This window comes from Mauremys mutica, chromosome 8 (assembly GCF_020497125.1).
Source record: "Mauremys mutica isolate MM-2020 ecotype Southern chromosome 8, ASM2049712v1, whole genome shotgun sequence".
Classification (NCBI taxonomy): domain Eukaryota; kingdom Metazoa; phylum Chordata; order Testudines; family Geoemydidae; genus Mauremys; species Mauremys mutica.
The window spans coordinates 87,570,161-87,583,650 of record NC_059079.1 but is presented as its reverse complement, the minus strand read 5'-3'; the positions used below and the strand labels follow the sequence as shown (position 1 = coordinate 87,583,650).

At 40.2% G+C, this 13,490-nt stretch overlaps 1 long non-coding RNA gene across 1 annotated transcript in view; it reads right to left on the bottom strand.

The window, feature by feature from the left end:
- The window catches only part of LOC123376442, a 67,285-nt gene that overhangs the window by 16,052 nt on the left and 37,743 nt on the right, over positions 1-13,490 (bottom strand). The window contains exon 3 of the long non-coding RNA XR_006581790.1: positions 3,146-3,195. This is a non-coding gene — a long non-coding RNA (uncharacterized LOC123376442). The remainder of the gene's footprint in view (positions 1-3,145; positions 3,196-13,490) is intronic.

The window sequence follows — 13,490 nt, the reverse complement described above, 5'->3', positions numbered from 1 at the left end:
ACAGCAGATATACAGTTATGATTTACACATAGGGTTCATACCTTATCCTTTTAACTTTTGATATTTGTGATGACTGTACAGATTTCTGGTGCTCTAACAGGTATACTGTGATTAAATGGGGGAGGGGGTTCAGCTGCTGCTTTCAAATAATTTCCAACTCTTTTGGAAAATGTTATTTTATTGGACACTGTCAGTTCACTCCTATTGCTCATACAGTTCCATATGTGGAAGTCACCATCAGATAAAACCCTAACAGTGCGAGGCCAGTTCACTATAATGGAACCATTTCAGTAAGTGAGAGCAGAATTTGGTCATTGATGCAGGGCAGCTAGTGAACTACAAAATGTTTCTTGTATGAGTAGGGATGGCCCTTTGACTAATTTGGTTTGGCGTATCAGTGCTTGATTCACATATGAAGAACCACCTCCCTCTTTCAATATGAATTTTGATCCCTACTACTTATTTAAGACAAAATTAAAATAAGTAATCAGTGTATATTGTACATCTAAACCTGTCCAGGCCATAGGCCACTTTATATTTTTTTTATAATGGACAGCTAATTATCTACACTTCCATAGAATTAGAAATAACCCATGATCAATGCCCAGGACAGAAGCAAAAGAGACGTAATCTTTCAAACAACACCATGAAGATAATTGGATTAGACACAACACCTGACTGAAGGGCAGTATTAAAACTGAGTTGTTCCATTTAGTATTAGGGCTGGGGGAAGGGACAAGAACAGCATGAAGAAAAAGTGAATAGACTACAACTACTGAATGTGACATAGATATTGCCTAATGGTTAAAGCCCTGGACTGGGACTCAAGAGCCCAGAGTTCTAGTCCTGGCTCCGCCACTGCCCAACTGGGTGACCTTTGGCAAGTCACTTCACTGCTCTGTGCTTCATTTTCCACATTTTCAAAATGAAGATAAGGTCTCTGACCTCCTCTGTAAAATGTTTTGAACAGATGAACAGAGCTAGATATTATTATTACTGTGACCCTACACCCCATATTCTTCATAGAGACATGCTTGAGATATGAATATGACATAACTAAGATATGTTTTATGCAAGAGGAGTCATGTGAGGTATTAGTGCAAAGGGTATGATTTACTGAACGTGACTACCCAATTTGTATGCATGTATCATCTCTGAATCTGAAGTTAGAAATATTGACTATGTAATAATTACAACTGTGTTTTCACCTAGGGAACACCCACCAGACAGTATGCAAACAGCCTGGATGGGCCATTAGGAAGGACAGTAGGACTTTGAAGATACTAATCTCCCTCCTTCCTGAGAAGTTTCCTGGGATACTGCTTTTACACTGCAGGGTCAGGCTATCATGTCACCTGGTATTGGATATAATTTTGCACTTCTGGTATTTTTCCACTGGAAGGAGGTGAGGGGTCAAACGAGGAAACAAAGGATTCTCACCATATGCAAATCCTATTTAAGGCTGGGGAGCGAGTTAATCGGAGCTCTTCTTCACTGCCTCCCCCTGGGGAAAACACCTAAAGAAAAAAAGGAACTAAGTGGATTAGGGGGTGGGGGGAGGCAGGGACTGAGCCCAGCACAGAAAGGTCAGCCTGTGAAGGGTATACCTGGAGGTTTAAGCTGAAAGCAGTGCAGTTTACCTTCAAGAAACTCTGCAACCTGCATAAAACAACATTTAGGGTTAGAAATTACCATTTGTAGCCAATTTCTTAGTTTGTGTGTTTTGTTTTACTTGCTCAGTGATCTGTTTTGTTCTGTTTGCTATCCCTTATAATCACTTAAAATTTACCTTTTGTAGTTAATAAACTTGTTTTTTGTTTATTCTAAAACCCAGTTTGTGCAATTCATAACTTGGGGGTGAGGGTTTAAAAGCTGTGCATATCTTCCTCCAAATTGAGGGAGGAAGCGACTTTCATGAGTTTATGCTGTGTAGCTCTCTATACAGCACAAGACAATATAATTTTGGGTTTACACTCCACAGGGCATGTGCACCTGAGTGCTGGGCAACTCCCCGAGCTGAGCCTTCCCACACAGAGTGGATTGCAGACTCTGTGTGATTTTACAGCTGAGTGTGTCCCTACCTGTGTGCACACAACAGGACAGGGTGAGGGAGCCAAGCTGGTGGAATGGACAGACTCAGTGAGACCCCCCGCCCCGGGACATCAGGTGGCACCCAGAAGGGTAGTCCAACTCATCACAATTACATTTTCCAGAAATTAGATTTAGCAAACTTACATAACACTACTATGTACCTCAGCTAGGAATTTCAGCTTGATGAGCATGCTGAGAAGTACATCTCCCATATAGAGGAAAATAGGATTTGCCTTTCTACAGCAGATTATTAGACATCTAGTTCGTCTCCGGCAAAATAATTACAAACAAAGAACAAGAACAATTAATCCAGACAATTTTGCAAAGGCTTCCAAAGGGAACAAAATTCCTGCCTGACCCTCTCAGGCAGTTTAATTCTGAAGCATGAGATTGGATTATCATGTCATTATTTTAGCTTGCAAAGCTACTAATGTTATTAATATCAAGTTATGAAGACAAATGCTATGGCTGGATAACCCCAAGTTTTGAATATACATTAAGAAGTATACTTAACCTTGCCCCAAATGAGCACTCAAGAGAGCAGCTGAGATTGGTTGTAGAAAACAGATGGAGCCTTTAACTGAAGCTAAAGGCTAATGGCTTAGGAGCACAAGTCCTGTTGACACTATAAGGGAGTGGGAGACAGTTCTTCCTTGCTAGTCATTTTGTCTAACTAGAGGAAGCAGACAAAGTGCCAGAAAAGTTTAGCATTCCTAAGGTAAAAGCAATAGAAAAATCAGTGCAACCCGGAGAGTCATCTGCCTACATGGACTACAGGCACCTGATGAGAAGACCATTTTTAGTGACTTATGAGTGTAAATGGGATTCATTATTAAATACCCACCCCTAATTGAAACAATGTAAGATAAAACATAAAAACCTGTTATTTAGTTCTTTTTCTGAGTCCTTATTAAAATTAATCCTTTTTTTTAACTATTAGTTTTTATTGGATTATCATGCTCTTTAATTCTGTTTTGCATACTCAGGGGAGAGAGAGCAGTGTTACTAAATATATTTGCATTGAATTGTACAAACACCAATAAGGAAAACTTACCTTTTTCGTTAAACAAACTCCAAAGAGCAAATCATCATGCAGAAGTCATCCTGCAGGGACAGAGATTACAGTCACAAAAATGAACCTGTTTTTTAATTTCTTCAGAGTAATATATACATATTGCATCAAGGCAGTTTGTGTACCTATTAAAGCAACAAGAACATGGTGGGAAATATGCACTCCCCTCTCCTTTTTCTCCTCTGCAAAATCTGCCAGAGTGAATGGACAAAGTGGAAGGAATAAAGTGGAGTCCCAAAATACAAACTGAACTTCAAAAGGAGCACTTGTCATAGTTTCGGGGAACTATACCAGTCAGGTTTCAGGGAGCAATCCTGGTCCTACTCCATTCTGACAGGAGGTGTTAAGGCTGCACATTCTGCTGTCATACGCTGTTATATCCCCAGCAAGCCATGGCCAGCTGCTGTAATTTGCTTGATTTCTGAGGGTTATAAACAGCATATTGACAGCAGTTACAAGGTACCACACAGCTCTTTCTAAGCAAGCACATTTATTCTGAAAGTAAAAGCACTGCAGAGTAAACATAATAAACAATAAAGAGATGTAAACATACCAGGAGCCACCCATCAGTCTTATGGGGCCTTAGTAGGCCAAAGTCTTTCCAAACTTTCTGCAAAGGTTCTTCCTCTTGGGCAGAAGGTCCTGTCCATTTGCTCTGTGTGGCAGTTCAAACTCAGCCTTTTTTATGCCCAAAACCCTTCTTGTGTCTGAGTCTCTGAAAAACTCTGTTTGAACCAGTATATGCCAACGTCCCAGCAGGTAGAACCTCTCTAGTTGTTTAGTCTCAATGACTCACCCCCAAACACTGTTTTTAGTTCCTAGAGGAGCTGCAATAACCCTTTTCCATGAAGACCACCACCACACATGAACTATTCATAAAGTGAATATAATGGCCCCAAAGACATTGCATGGGCTTTCAATATTTTTCACAACACTGTATTTTCTGTAACTGCTCCACCTTGTTTAGCATAATCTGGGCATTTTAGTATTTGCCACATTCACTTATACTGTATTTAAGATAATTTCTCCTTCTTTAACATGTCAAACTCACTCCTGGCCCAGATCCCTAGCTGCTGTAAATCAGCCAAGGTCCACTATCTGCATTAGATACAACAGTACTGCTAGGCCCAGGCATACAAAAATCATGAGTCACACCTCAGAAAATGATGAAATTGGCTTAAAAATAATGAGATTAAAAATATATATATGATTTTTTAAAAATCATAATTTTTGGGGGTTTCTTTTTATTTTACATCTGCTTTCTCAGCCTTTTGAATATGCTTGGGTCACATGTCCAAACTTTTTTCTGAAACCATGAGGGCTAGAATTGTATTTAAAAAACAAACAAACTGAGAGTCTTACATAATCACATGATTCCAGGGGCTGATGCTTGAAGGCAAACACTATATATGGTGAGATTCATGCTAAAAATTACATTAGCTGGCAACACTGAGTTACAGTCAAACCTAAAATAGAGCTACATCAATTTACAGCAGCAGAGGATCTGGTCTGAAATTCTGCCTCTAATCATTGCTGCAGCATTCTTCCAGCCTACATTTGCCTGTTTAATAAAACATTAATACATTTAAGCTAAAAGTTCAACATTCAAAGTAAAAATATTCCAGAGCTAGGGTTTGATTCAGCCACAGAGTATAGGCCCCCAGTGTCAGAAAGACCACTAGTGTACAGGAGGAGATACAGCAGTGTAATGTGCCCAGTTTCTACACTCCCTTTAAGATGTTAGAGCTGGCAAACATAGCCCCAAAGTTGGTGGTGCTAGCCTGCAATGGGGCATGGCCAAGATAGAGGATGCATAAATTCAGTACATCCTCCATAAAGCTCCTCCTATGGAGCCTGATTGGATGTTAATTGTTCCTTTTCCTGGCCGAACTTCTGGGGGTTAGCAATATTCACATTTTCTTCAAACCCTCCTTGGTAAAAATTCCCATGGGGAACAGCGTTTCAGCATTTTGGGGTGTACTTGTGGGCAGACGGGACACATACATGATGTCTGTCTGGAATTGCTTGAATACATTTCAGGAAGCTGAGAAATCTGGCCTGGGATTTGTTTTTGAATGCGATAGTTGCGAAGTGCTAGCTAATCAAATCTGCACCAGTTTCAGTCACATTATTCTCCTGAAGTGAAATTCATGAGGTAGCAATCTCCACTGGTGACAATTACAGGTTAACTTCAGAGGAGATTTTTTTCTTCCACTTCCATCCTGTACTGCCCTCTAGCAGTGACCTTGGTGTGCAATACAATGATTATTTAAGGATATGAATGTCCTGGAAGATAGGGTTGCCTTCTGGGATTTGTGGCCATTATTTTTAAAGATCTCCATTGTCCCCATTGATTGAGGCATGTTAGTGAAGTTCCCTTGCTGGTTTAGTTTTCCCTGAATTACTCCTCCTGCAGTCTACTGGCTGAAGATTGCTGTCAGACTGCAGCTGTGAAGTTTCAGCAGTTTAGCTGTTCCTGCACACTGCACTGTGTATTAAGAGCTGAGCTTCTCCTTTACTTTGTGACTGCTGCTGACTTGTGTAATTCAGTATATTCTGCATCTTCCATTTCCTCTCTATTGTAACTCCTTCTTTCACTGTGATGGCTTCAGCTCCTGTTATCGGTTGTGCAACTGAAACGCTACCTACTGCTATTCAGTATAGACTTCTGTTCCCTATTTCTGCCTTAACTGCAGGGCTGTGACTAGGGTTATTTGACTCAAAATAAAGATCCCTAAGGCCATGCTGGGTTGTGCAGACGAACATTAAACGATATTCTATTAAATTGATTTTACTTGTCCTTAATGTGTATTAGTGAAATCTGTAAGCCATTTGCTATCTATTCATGCCACATGGATTTATGGACATCTCATTTTCAGGCTTTATGGCTGATGCACTTGTAGGGTAAATCTTTGGGAGGCAGGAGCACCTGCCATTAGTCAATATTTTCATATAATCACACTTTACTAGGTTTCCATGATAATGAAACATTAAATGTAACATTCTGCAGTAAATTTGTATCATTCACCAGAAGCACTCATTAAATCCTGATGGTTTTATTCCCTGAGTTCATTATGCTCTTAAAATGCCATGTGGTCCCTATTATGAAAAGTGACTCTAGAAATGGCCTCACAGGCTTTCCATCCTTATCATGTCTCAATGGTTTCTATGTCAAAGGTGCTCAGGTTACAAGTAAAGATTTTTTTTCCTAAATTCCAGATCTACAAACTCAGCCTGTGATTTGAAAGTCACACACTGTTCTTCCTGGCTTGTACCTTAGCACCATGAGTAATTCTGACCTAGCTAAGATGCATATCAGGTGCCACTAAGGTATGTTTTATGTGTTCACCTGGCAATAAAGATTTTGCAGTTAGAACTTGGTTAGCAATTCCGATGATGATGTGTGATGTGCAAATCAAAAGGAAATCCAGCTCACTTTCCCATCCTCCTGTGGATCTATGGAATTAAATTCACCAGTAAAAACCTCAGGCCCTAATCCTGCAAAGATTTATGCACATGCTTAACTTTTCACACTGTGAGTACTCCCATGCAGGATTAAGTCACTTATTATAGTCACTAAAATTGGGAGATTCACTCTGAGGGTCAAATCCTGGCTTAATTGAAGTTAATGGGAGATTTGCCATTGACTTAATGAGTCACAAGGAATACACATAGGGTGTAGAATCTGTTAGGTAAAACAGATTTGTAAATATTCACTTTTGTGACCAGAAATGAACTTTCAAAGCCTTTCTGGACGCAGAGACAACGTTTCACCATAGGGCTATCTGCATATCAACATGGCTTCATCATGAGTTACATTCCAAGTTCTGACTTCAAGGTTTGATTTATTCAGTGAGATACTGTTTACTTTTTTTATGAGATTTATCATAAAGGCATTAGCCACAACATAGTCCATTGTTTCCCAACCTTTCGATGGGGGCTTCCCACCCATTTATGATAAATCTATGATGGATTGTCAATTGCATTTTCAAGGAACATCCTGACCACTAAGCTCGTTTTCTAAAATATGCACAGAAGGTGAACACAAAAAGGGCATGAACCCAAATGGAGAAATTATATTGCAAAATTTGAGTATGTTTGCAGAAACCCTTTTCCAGTGTTTGTGCAGCTCTTGTATCTGTTACAGTGTATGATTGTCTGGAAAATTCATAATCTCTCTCACACAAACTAGTCCTCTTCAGGATAGATTTCTTCTCGGCATTCAATCTGACCACAAGAGGTACAGTAATTTCTGGATGGAGCAGTTCTGTCTCTGAAAATATTCTGTATCGTTGCTCTTATTATTAAAAATGTTTGGTTTGGTTGAATTTACCTCTCACTGATTTGAATATTCTCCAAGTCTATAATTGTGGATGGCTGCATCTCAGATGCTGTTCAAAGGTATTGAAGAATTTGATGTGACTCTCAATTTAGGCTACTGCTGCCAAATCTGCATTCTCTTTTAGTGCTTTAATTTGTAATCATGATGTAATTTGTTATTGAAGACTGAAGAACTCATTTTGATAAATTTCAGAACTAGGGCTTTTAAATAGGATTAAAATTCAGCAGCAGCATGAACATTTTAAATTTCATATCCCATTCAAATTGCTGGAATTCTCCTTTCACACTCCCCCTATCACTGTGTTATCTTCACTTCTAGTATCTTAATGTCTTCCTCATGCTTTCGGAGCTACCTATACCATTTCTTCAAGCTCCCTTCCTGAATGACTGGGAAGAGGGATTTGATCTGGGAACGGGTAGCGGTAGCTGAGTGGCCTGGATGGGAAATTCAGCTGAGTGGAAGTCGTAAAAAACAGGAATTGCATTGGAATAAAGAACTAGTTAGACACTAAATTGCTTCTTAGGTTGGGGCCAACTCTTTCTGAAAGTTATAAGGTTGCTTCACCAGACAGTAGGAAATACGTGAATTTATAAAGCACACATTTGCATATTTTTTTCCAGGATTCTAGTCCACCTTACATATAGGAACCTCTAGGTACTATCATACTTTTCATAATACAGAATGATATCCCTGCTACAAAATTCTACAGGATGATTTAAAAACCCACAGAAAGGATATAATTCTTTCTTTATTTCTATAGGATTTTAGTAGTTATATGTATTGGTTGTATTACCACAGTATCCAGAGGCTCCAAATGAGATCAGGGCCCCACTGTGCTGGGCCCTGTATAAACACATAGTAAGATACAATTCCCCCTACCTCCAAAAATCCTATAATCTAAATAGAGCAATTTTAATTTTACATGTATCACCCCATTTTAAATTCTATAGGATTTGTCCATACAAGAAAGCTGAGAAAACCAGCCTTTCCGTCAGAAATTTGGCAAAAATCAAACAGCTAAAAAAGGAATTGCTGGAGAAATAGAGGGGTAAACATGATCAACGACAGAAAGACTGATTTAATAGGAAAGTCATGCACCAAACCCGTCACACTCTGCCTGCATAGTCTCAGAGATTAATTATTACAAATTATTATCTCTAGCTCTCAGTTTGTTCCCTATGGGATTCTTTGACAGTAAAGAATCCAGCAGTCACAGTGGCTTCTGAAAGTAAATTGTCTGATTTCATCTTATAAGTATTACTCTGCAAACTCTTTACTCACAAAGCTTAGAATGGTCTCATTCAAATTAGATCTCTTCGTTCCTTATCCTCCATATTCTAACCAGGTGTACTCGAGATTTTGAGCTCTATTTAAATCATGGAGCTAGATCAATTATTTGGTAATTCTCCTTTTCTTTAAACCATTTACACCTTAAGGGCTCAAACAAATGGACTTTTCAGATCACATCTGAAGGACTCTCTGATTAATCCAGAGCACAGTAACTCCAGGAGTAGTTTGCCTCCTGCTTAATTGCTATGTTACATTTTCACAAAAATGATGTTTAGTGCATTTAAATTGGCAGTTACGCTGTTTAATTTAAGATGATGCAATATTAAGTCCCAGCATTTTATAAACCTGATGCTTCATTTTGTTTCTCTACTTTCATTAGATTAAGTGCAAATGGCAGTGTCAGCAACACACAATTCTTTCCCTATTCCTGGGGAGGGCCTGAGGGGGAAGTAATTTAGGGCCTGATCCACAGCGCAGTGAAGTCAATGAGAGTCTTTTAATTGATTTCAATGGAATTCGAGTAAAGCCATCCATGGAGTCCTTTCCTGGGTACTCTTCCCCCCTTGTATTGGCTTAGCATTGTTGGGAAGCAGAGCCAAGACTCTACCTACTTCCTGATTTTCTCCATCCTTCCCTGTAAGTCCTAGGCATGTGGCCTTTATCCCCTCTGGCACCTGAAGCTGCAATCAGGGGAGTGCTAAAGCACCACCTAGGAAAGTAATGGGGAGATCTTACTCATCTGTACCCGACTGTGCAGCCTCACATCAATACTTACTGAGGGCTAGGTTACAAGCCAGCCCTTAGAAGTACTGACACAGCAGACTGTATTGTTTTCCCTCTTGTTTTAAATAAACAGCCTTTCCATTTGTGTTGGAATTATTTATGACTTAGGCCCACGTTTAACATCATTGGACCCAATCCATCCTTGATGCTGTTCAAAGGATGTGAAGTTACAACAGGCATCAACTGTGTCTCTAGGTCTTGTATACATGGAAAAAGCAGTTTCCAAAAGATAATGGCTTATGCACTAGCATTATGGTGCACTAATGGAACAGATAGAGTAAATTTAATTAATATACAGCAGGAAATGGCACCATTCCCAGTGTGGTTTCCTTCCATTTGTTTATAAAAGTGCTTGGAGTTTTACTGAAATAGTGTCAAGTATCAGAGGGGTAGCCGTGTTAGTCTGGTTCTGTAGAAGCAGCAAAGAATCCTGTGGCACCTTATAGACTAACAGACGTTTTGCAGCATGAGCTTTCGTGGGTGAATACCCACTTCTTCGGATGAAAGCAGTGGAAATTTCCAGGGGCAGGTGTGTATATATAAGCAAGCAAGAAGCAAGCTAGAGATAACGAGGTTAGATCAATCACGGAGGATGAGGCCCTGTTCTAGCAGCTGAGGTGTGAAAACCAAGGGAGGAGAAACTGGTTCTGTAATTGGCAAGCCATTCACAGTCTTTGTTTAGTCCTAAGCTGATGGTGTTAAATTTGCAGATGAACTGGAGCTCAGCAGTTTCTCTCTGAAGTCTGGTCCTAAAGTTTTTTTGCTGTAGGATGGCCACCTTAAAATCTGCTATTGTGTGGTCAGGGAGGTTGAAGTGTTCTCCTACAGGTTTTTGTATATTGCCATTCCTAATGTCTGATTTGTGTCCATTTATCCTTTTCCTTAGAGACTGTCCAGTTTGGCTGATGTACATAGCAGAGGGGCATTGCTGGCATATGATGGCATATATTACATTGGTGGACGTGCAGGTGAATGAACCGGTGATGGTGTGGCTGATCTGGTTAGGTCCTGTGATGGTGTTGCTGGTGTAGATATGTGGGCAGAGTTGGCATCGAGGTTTGTTGCATGGGTTGGTTCCTGAGCTAGAGTTACTATGGTGCGGTGTGCAGTTGTTGGTGAGAATATGCTTCAGGTTGGCAGGTTGTCTGTGGGCGAGGACTGGCCTGCCACCCAAGGCCTGTGAAAGTTTGGGATCATTGTCCAGGATGGGTTGTAGATCCCTGATGATGCGTTGGAGGGGTTTGAGCTGGGGACTGTATGTGATGGCCAGTGGAGTCCTGTTGGTTTCTTTCTTGGGTTTGTCTTGCAGTAGGAGGCTTCTGGATACAGATCTGGCTCTGTTGATCTGTTTCCTTATTTCCTCGTGTGGGTACTGTAGTCTTGAGAATGCTTGGTGGAGATTTTCTAGGTGTTGGTCTCTGTCTGCGGGGTTAGAGCAGATATGGTTGTACCTCAGTGCTTGGCTGTAGACAATGGATCTTGTGGTGTGTCCGGGATGGAAGCTGGAGGCATGAAGGTAGGCATAGCGGTCGGTAGGTTTTCGGTATAGGGTGGTGTTAATGTGACCACCACTTATTTGCACCGTGGTGTCTAGGAAGTGGACCTCCCGTGTAGATAGGTCCAGGCTGAGGTTGATGGAGGGGTGGAAGCTGTTGAAATCATGGTGAAATTTTTCCAGAGTCTCCTTCCCATGGGTCCAGATGATGAAGATGTCATCAATGTAGCGTAGGTAGAGAAGGGGCGTGAGTGGACGGGAGCTGAGGAAGCGTTGTTCCAGGCACGTCCACCAATGTAATATATGCCATCATATGCCAGCAATGCCCCTCTGCTATGTACATCGGCCAAACTGGACAGTCTCTAAGGAAAAGGATAAATGGACACAAATCAGACATTAGGAATGGCAATATACAAAAACCTGTAGGAGAACACTTCAACCTCCCTGGCCACACAATAGCAGATTTTAAGGTGGCCATTCTACAGCAAAAAAACTTTAGGACCAGACTTCAAAGAGAAACTGCTGAGCTCCAGTTCATCTGCAAATTTAACACCATCAGTTTAGGACTAAACAAAGACTGTGAATGGCTTGCCAATTACAGAACCAGTTTCTCCTCCCTTGGTTTTCACACCTCAGCTGCTGGAACAGGGCCTCATCCTCCCTGATTGATCTAACCTCGTCATCTCTAGCTTGCTTCTTGCTTGCTTATATATACACACCTGCCCCTGGAAATTTCCACTGCTTGCATCCGAAGAAGTGGGTATTCACCCATGAAAGCTCATGCTGCAAAACGTCTGTTAGTCTATAAGGTGCCACAGGATTCTTTGCTGCTTCTACTGAAATAGTGGATTTCTAACTGCATTTTGTTTACCTTCCTATTACTTAGTAGCTATTTGAGAGTTAAGATTAAATGGACAGTTGACGACAAAGTGCACCACCTAAGTAATTGAAATTACACAGTTATTCAGTTTATGTTCCAGGGAGCCATTACCAGTAATGGCCAGTACTCACCTAACACTACCACAGAACTTACAATTGTTCATGTGACCTAGTTCAAGTTGGAACTAGGTGACTCAGAACATAGGGAAACATCCCAAGCTTGGAGAGTAAATATTTGTGGCGTAAGTTATTCTGGGGTCTTAACTGTTTATATGAAGATTTTTAAAAATCATTGTTTTGCTTAGGAGCGTCCTGGCCAAGCTTTGATTTGAGAATTGGGTATGTGTTTGTATTCCGTTCACACTAATATGACAATTTTTCTACACTCTTCCTCCTCCCAAATCCTTCTGAGATACAACATATACAGAAAGAAACCAAAACAAATGCTTGCACTTCGAATGGTATTCAGTGATTTACATTGCTCAAGTCCTTTTTTACGTTCTCTCAGGATAGACAAATTGTCAGTGCTGTTAAGGCACTAAATAAGCACTCTGTTGACAAGCATGTTTTCCAGACAAGACTTGATTTAAATCTTTTAGCGCAGAAATAGATTACGCTGACATCCTTATCTGTAATGATGTGCTCAAGCTTATTTTAAAAAGTTATTTCAAAGGGAAAAAATATATATGACATCGCGTAAAAGTCTTTAGAAAGTTGTTTCTTCCATATAAATATTTTGATTGGTTGTCAACTGTGCTTTTTAGTTTATCTTCACAGTTTTGTTCTCAAATGCAGCTTTGAATATTCATACTCCAACAAGAAAAACATGGATAGATTATTATAAAATCTGTTTATTACAGCTTTCCCATATTACAAAATGTTTGTTTAATAAAATCCACAAATTTTAAAAGTTAAAGATGTTTAAACAAAAGGTGCACCATTTTTGAGGGCAAGTATAGCGTAATTTGGGGGGCATCTATTTTCTTTGTCAATTTAAAGCACTTCTCTCCTCTAGGTGCATGTAACAATAAATAAAATATTATATATATACACTCATCAATTAAATACAAAGTAACCATAACAAGCACTCAAAGCACTCTAAAAGTGGAAAAGGGATAAAGAACTTTTGACTCAGACTGAGAGTTCAAATACAGCCTCAGCTGGTAGTGGATTAAAGTTATTGCCAGTTAATGGCTGATCACTGGCCTATGTGAAATGAGCTTGAAGTTGTCACTTGGATTCTATGTGCATTACTACCCAGATTATTTAAAAAACCATTGCAATTGGCTCCAACTGACACCTTGTTAGTAGTCTCAGTGAAAGACTGAGTGGGCATGGAGAGGAAACTCCTTATTCCAGTTAGGGTGACCAGACAGCAAATGTGAAAAATCGGGACAGGGGGTGGGGAGTCTATATAAGGAAAAGACCCAAAAATCAGGACTGTCCCTATAAAATTGGAACATCTGGTCACCCTAATTCCAGTTGAAGTACTTTGGGGGTGGGCAACAGTGGAAAGTGTGCGCTGCTGCTGCTGCTGT